At 42.9% G+C, this 7,483-nt stretch overlaps 1 pseudogene; it reads left to right on the forward strand.

Annotated features, from left to right (window-relative positions):
• Positions 1-6,771: 6,771 nt before the first annotated feature.
• Positions 6,772-6,890, forward strand: LOC148518085 (5S ribosomal RNA; annotated as a pseudogene).
• The last annotated feature ends 593 nt before the right edge of the window (positions 6,891-7,483 follow it).

Consider the following 7,483-nt stretch of genomic DNA (forward strand, 5'->3'; position numbering starts at 1 on the left):
AATAACTTAAAAACATTTCACAAGAAAGGAGAGGGAAGTTTTGACCAGAAAGGAATATGAGCCAAGCACAGAAGGAGTGTGGGAAAAGTCGCCATTGCTGTCACCGTTTTTTCGCCCGTTTGGATGGGGGAGGGTGGGCGCCAGACCGGGTCCGGGATGCCATCGGGCTGGCCTGTCCAGAGGCAGATGTTGTGGCCTCTGGACTAGGCACAGGGCTAGGCACATTTGGAGGATTGGCTGATGTTGTGCCAGAGGTGGAGGATCCTGATGTTCCAGCAGGAAGGGAGGTCGGCTCCACCATGTGCTGGCGAACGAGCTGCTCCAGGGCATCGGCGATGCGGATGTTGGCCCTGGTATTTTCCGCCAGGGCCTGACCAATGGTCACGTTGGCCGCAGCATTTTGCTCCAGGGCCTCAGCCACCCGTAGCAGACTGGCGTCCATCCTCTGCAGAATCTCCGTATGGAAATCCGATTTGAAATTGAGTTCTGTGAGGAGGCCCACTGCCTGCGAGGGGGCACGCCCTGGACTGGCTTCTGCAGGGTCCTCAGCCGGATGTACTGGTTCCTCCCCTGCAGAGCCAGCAGAAATTCTGCGGCCAAGGCTTCCCTCTGGAGCCGACTCATCCGCCTGTGTCTCTGTTGGAAAAATGAGAAAAGACTCACATTAGAATCTACATATTGGCACAATAGCATTTCAGAGTTGGTGACATCACAATACTTACCTGGGCCAACATGAGGAGCCGCAAAGTCTGGCATGTCCGTATCCATGTTGGACACGCCAAACACCTCCACAGGCTGCACACACCCCTGTGCCAGCTCTTCTAAATCCGTCAACTCCAATGACACAGGGGTGGGACCCCCACCTGTCCCCCTTGCATGCCTAGCCCTGTCCGCGAGTTTTTGCTTTAGGCGATATTTGATGTCGCCCCATCTGTGGGGAAAAATGGAAGCCATTATCCTTTGGTTTAAAATGGGGTTTGTTTTTAGGGGGGGCAAGGGTTTACTTACCGCCGTTTGACATCCCGGGCTAGACGGACATAATCACCCACCGTATTGACAGCAACGGCTACCTCTTCCCACATTCTCCACTTCTGGCTTAGACTCATATTCCTGTCTGCCTGTGGCAGGATGTCCACACACTTCTGGATCAAAACCTCCATCTCCTTTCTTGTGAAATGTGGCTGCCTTTTTTTTTTGGCCGCTTTGGCCGGAATACTGGGCCCAGCAGCCTCTTCCATGTCATCCTCCTCACCTATTTGTGTAAATTTACAGATTTCACAAAATCTCAACTTGCCTCATCTTATGTTTCAAATTAATCATTGATAGAAAATGCATGAAAGACTTACCGCCTGACTCTTGGGCATTTTTTCCCTGGTCTGTCGCCATGTCTGCGGTCCAAACAAGAAATACACCAGAATTTGAATGTGTTTTCGTGACGTATTTATACATGCGTCCTTATTTTGCAGCCGCATCATTGATTGTGCGGCCCTATGATCCCTCCTTAATTTGTGCGGGAAACGAAACACTATTTATGGCTTGGTGTGTCTCAAGTCGAGGTGGCGTTTTTGGATTGTTGGAGGTTATCTTGGCTGGAGTTTATTGATTGTGTAGAAAGGAGTTGGAGGTTGGAGAATCGTTTGTTGGTTAGATTTGCGTTTTTTTTTCCGTTATCTTTGTTGGTTTATATTTTTGGGACCTCGTTTGTTGATTTGGTAAGTTTTGTGAAGTCTAACTTTTGTTCAATTGTTGTTTCATTGTGTTTCGTATATTTTGTAATTTTTGGATACCTAATTTATTCTATTTTAGATTTTGTTTATTTTCGAGCCCAAAGACCTTTTGATTTTGCATCTTAGATATTTGCTCTTGGTAAGTCCATTTTTTATCTTGTATTAGCGAACTAATTAGCGCATTTTTAGTAGTTACTCTTGTGACTTGTATTAGCGAACTAATTAGCACATTTTTAGTAGTTACTCTTGTGACTTGTATTAGCGAACTAATTAGCACATTTTTAGTAGTTACTCTTGTGACTTGTATTAGCGAACTAATTAGCACATTTTTAGTAGTTACTCTTGTGACTTGTATTAGCGAACTAATTAGCACATTTTTAGTAGTTACTCTTGTGACTTGTATTAGCGAACTAATTAGCACATTTTTAGTAGTTACTCTTGTGACTTGTATTAGCGAACTAATTAGCACATTTTTAGTAGTTACTCTTGTGACTTGTATTAGCGAACTAATTAGCACATTTTTAGTAGTTACTCTTGTGACTTGTATTAGCGAACTAATTAGCGCATTTTAAACAGCTTAATAATCATTCTAACTTTTTGATGGTTTAGCTTTCGCTTTTTGAGCCAACATTTCGACCCGTTTTGATGTACTGTGTTAAATGTCGCTTTGCGGTTTTGCTAAATGGGTGTTTGGCATATTTGAACTTTGGTCTAGCACAAAATGTATCCACAAAAATGCACAGAGTGAAATGTGTCAAGTAATTTTGTTGTTTATTTTCAGTTTGGACGTATCATGACAATACCCCGGCATGTAAGCAGCAATGGATGGTATCATCAAGCTAAGTTGTTTTAATATAGTTTTGGGGTGGGTCAAAAGCCTTACTTTTAAATTTTGGAATTTCAGGTTGATCTGGGGAGGATTGTTCTGGCCATGCTCCCGGAAGCCGACCAACCTCAATCTCATCCCAGGCGTAGGCATCGTAGGCATGCAAGGCCCCAGATATTTCGAACACGTGTCACCCTTTTTGGAATGCCCGATGATGAGGTTTTAAGACGCTACCGTCTACCTCCCAAAATCATCATAGACACTCTCTCATTAATAGAAAGTGATCTTGAGCGGCAAATTGACAGTCCAACAGCAATACCACCACTGACGCAATTTATGGCGGTGTTACATTTCTGTGCCTCAGGATCGTTTCAAACAACGGTGGGAATAGTGGCGGGCATCTCCCAATCCTCCTTTTCCCGGATCCTGAGGGCAGTGATGGAGGCACTTTTCAAGCACCTCCATCATTTTATTCAAATGCCTTTGGATATGGGTGCCCTTAGTGTGGCCAAGGCCAATTTTTACCAAATAGCTGGCTTCCCACACATCATAGGGGTTGTGGATGGTACTCACATACCACTTCAGCCTCCAGCACGGCTGGAGGCAATATTTCGAAACAGGAAACACTATCACTCCCTGAATGTAATGGTGGTATGTGATGCCTCCCTCCAGATCCTGTCCCTGAATGCTAAGTTACCAGGAAGTGCACATGACTCCTTCGTCATCCGGCAATCAGGGATATGGCAGAAATTAACCAACCTACAAGCTGGTGATGCGTGGCTTCTGGGTAAGTGGAGACCTTTAGTACATAACAATGTTAAGCTTGATACACAGTGTTCCTGATGTTGTCTCTTATTTTTCACAGGAGACAGTGGATACCCTTGCATGTCCTGGCTGCTCACTCCTTATTTGGCTCCCACACCAGGCCCACAAAGTGAGTATAATTCCGCACTTACAGCCACCAGGCAAGTGGTGGAGCGCTGTATCGGCCTTTTAAAAGGCCGATTCAGATGCCTCCACCGCTCTGGTGGCGAGCTCATGTATTTGCCGGATATGGTGTCGAAAATTGTGGTCCTGTGTGGGATATTTCACAACATCGCCATAAGGAGTGGTGTCCCAATGCAGCCAGAGGATGCCTTACCTGAGGATGGCCCCCCCGAGGTTGGTCGGAGGTCAGTATGTGGGGGGGCCATACGCGATGATGTGGTGGCCAGATTTTTTAGGTAAGTTTGACCCAAACTACAGTGTTTATACCTAATGTGTTTGTGTTTGTTTGCGAACATCTAATTTTTTTTTATTTTTTCACCATCTTCTGTTTGTTCACATAATCTTTGCCACTCCAACGCTCACTACTTCCTGCTACCCTTACCAAACCTGGATCTGGTGATTTTGTCCATATATTCTGGAACCCATATCGCAACGCCATGTTTGTGGAATCATGTTGGCATGGTCCTTCGTCAACCAGTTCTTGATTGTTTTTTCTAATTAAATATTCTATTTGTATGTGTTGTATTTGAGATTATCACTGTTTTTTTGTTTTGGGACTGACCACTTTGATTTCTCATTTATGTTGTGAATAAATGTTTGGAGAGTGAAATGGTCTTCCTTTTTTTGGACGTTAACAGCAAGTGGAACCAGGTTAACACACCTTACAATTGACTAAGGGGTAATCCAGTACTGACACCAGTTGATGTAAACTGAAATATGTTTGCAGGTTCCCAACCCACACCAAAAGGAAGCCTGTCCAAACCTTTGGATTTTGAAGATTGGCCTAAGCAGCTTGCACACCAACTAGGAACCTGTAAAATAGCGAAATATCTAATTGACACTACAACCAAAAAGGGAAATGACATTGTTACTGTTATGTGTTTCTTGTGGCTGTTTAACATACAAATACAAAATACAATCTAACTTTTAAAAAAGGGAAATCCTTGGAACAGTCTACTTATGTCAGGGAAAACTATTTGTGTTTTAGAAAAAAAGAATGAGCCAGAACGTATATTAGAACTACAAAATTTAATTACAAAACGAAAATAAACAAAAAAAAATACTGGCGAAGGATGCCAGACAGCCGGTCAAGGGCCACAAGAAGGCCAATTACATGTTGGCGCATCTGGCCAACACAATCCTCCACCTCTTGACGACGCCTCTGTTCCTCTGTGGGTGAGAAAAGTGTGTGGATTAATAAAACAATAGGGAAGCCACATTAAAAAAACAAAAACACAACGAAATCACTCCTAAACCGAAAAAAAAAAAAACAACACAAAAAGGGGGTGCTGGCAAAAATACAAGGCCTATGTACAAATTCACACAGGTGTGATATGTGTATGTTGAAATCAGCAGGAAGAGGTAAAGGCAAACTGCTAAATCACCAAAAGTAAACCAAACAAGCACGAATAAAGGCACGACACATGATTACATACAAACAGTTTGTGGTTAAAAAAATGAGAAATAAAAACATACCGGGAGCCAAAACGGGAGCTCCGGAAGTCCCTCCATGTTCCTCCTCGGAGGAGCCTTCATTCCCCAAAGAACGGGGAGGGGTAATGATGGACTCCGGGGAGGGGGTAATTGGAAGAGGGGTGGGTGGAGGAGAGGGGGAAGTGGGATGGAGGGGAAGGAGGCCCGACAGTTCCGGGAGAGGGTCTGGGAAGGCTGGGGAGGAGTGGGGTATAGGGGAAATATTTGGGGTGGAGTGTTGGCTGGGGGTTGGGGATAGTGGCCGGGAACGCCGTCTGGCCGGACGGTGACGGCGTAGTCTTGGCTGTCCTCCTAAAATATGTCAAACAAATTGAGGTTAGTTTCTGGGCAAATCCGGGGCCCAAATTAAAAAAAAAAAACCACCAACAAAAAACATGCAAAAAGGAGTAGAATGAAAAAAACAGAAATAGAGGGAAAACAAGCACACGCAGATATGAGGACAAATAATTAATAGGACAGACAGGAAAACATGCACACGCTGATATGAGGACAAATAATTAATAGGACAGACAGGAAAACATGCACACGCAGATATGAGGACAAATAATTAATAGGACAGACAGGAAAACATGGCACACGCAGATATGAGGACAAATAATTAATAGGACAGACAGGAAAACATGCACACGCAGATATGAGGACAAATAATTAATAGGACAGACAGGAAAACATGCACACGCTGATATGAGGACAAATAATTAATAGGACAGACAGGAAAACATGCACACGCAGATATGAGGACAAATAATTAATAGGACAGACAGGAAAACATGCACACGCAGTTTGCCCCACAAACACAAACATGAAAACCACAATACATAACACTTACTTTCAAGGATGTGCATGCGAAAGCATGCCAGCAAGCGGGGCGTTCGCCGTTGCAGGTCTGACCACCTGCGCTCAAGCTGCCCGATGTTGCGGCGTGAACCCAACGACCGCAGGCGGGACCGTGCCTCCGCATACGCGGAGCGCTTCTGCCGGTTGGTGATGGGTGGAGGCTGGCTGGTGATCCGCCTATCCATCACCTCCGTAAGCACCAGCAGCTCGCGCCTGGTGAATGCGGAGGCTCTCATGATGGCAATGGAGTTTTTCATACAAAACATTTTTGATAAAGTGTGGCCAAAATTTCTGATTGGCTAATGTATTTTGGAAATAAACAGGAGCAATTTTATTGGTTAGTGTATGAGTCATGTGTTCAACAGGGCCAGAAATCTCTGGAGAGTTATGATAGGCTTGATGCAGTGACATGCGTTTGCAAATTTAAATAAAGAAATTAACCCCGGAAAATATGCGGGGATCCACAGCAATAGAACAATTGTTTAATTGTGGTTCACATGTTTTTTGAACAATAAAAGCGAATGTTCCATCCGTACGTATTCTGCGGGTAAACACAAACACGGACAAGAGTAAAGTTTCTTGCATTGTGTTGAAAAAAAAAAAAACAATTAAGCTAATTGATACATTGATTGGCATGATACGATTGAGGGAGGTAGGCAGAATAAAGGAGCAGGTAATCGACATCTGACAAGGCCACTTCCGGTTTCACTTGTGCGTGCGTTCCCTTCAAGCCATTTCGGGGATGTACGCTCGCTATATCGCACGCTGGATTTTTGAGTTAAGAACACTGGCACCACTCAGATTCAACGATAATTATGAAATCGCACCTTTTATATAAGAAGATTGATGACTCCGACTGAGTGTCCATGTGATAAGGGATATGCTACTGTAGAAGCTATTCCCTACAGTCAAACCATTTTTCAAATACCCAATCTCGTCTGCTCTTGGAAGTTAAGTTGAAATGGGCCCGGTCAGTACTTGGATGGGGGACCTCCAGGGAATACCGGGTACTGTAGTTGTAAGCAAAATGCACAGTTAAGCATAATCCCTGGAATCCCATGGTAAAAAATCGGACTAAAAAATCAGAAGAAAGATATGAAATAAGAAGCATTTCCCAAGATCAAGGCAAATTATGTTGGAACCGAGACTTCTCAATAATAAGTATCTCCTAAGATCAAAGCAAATAATGTTGGAATCGAGACTTTTCAGTAATAAGAACAGCCATACTACTTTAAAGCCTGGATTATAATTTTTGAGTGAAGAAACGAATATTTTATTAATATTTTATTGATTTTTTTAAAGCTTTTCTTGAATGATAATCTCCTGATTCTTTTAATATAGTTCTTAAGAAATTTATATATATATATATGCCAAAAAATTTTTATAGATATTTTTATATATATATGTATTTATTATAAAATACACTGTTAGGATTTGTGGGTTTAGGGTATTTGCTTTATTTGCCATCCCCTTCTCTCTGAAACCATGGGGTTTTTTAAGAATATCCCCTTCTCTTTTTCTTTTTCTTTTTCCTTTAGTATAATATGTTGAAAATATTCTTTTGGAACAACTAGCTATATAATTGTGGATTATCCTGATATATGTTTATATA

Source organism: Taudactylus pleione, unplaced genomic scaffold (genome assembly GCF_031769625.1).
Source record: "Taudactylus pleione unplaced genomic scaffold, aTauple2 ptg000202l, whole genome shotgun sequence".
NCBI classification, from domain to species: domain Eukaryota; kingdom Metazoa; phylum Chordata; class Amphibia; order Anura; family Myobatrachidae; genus Taudactylus; species Taudactylus pleione.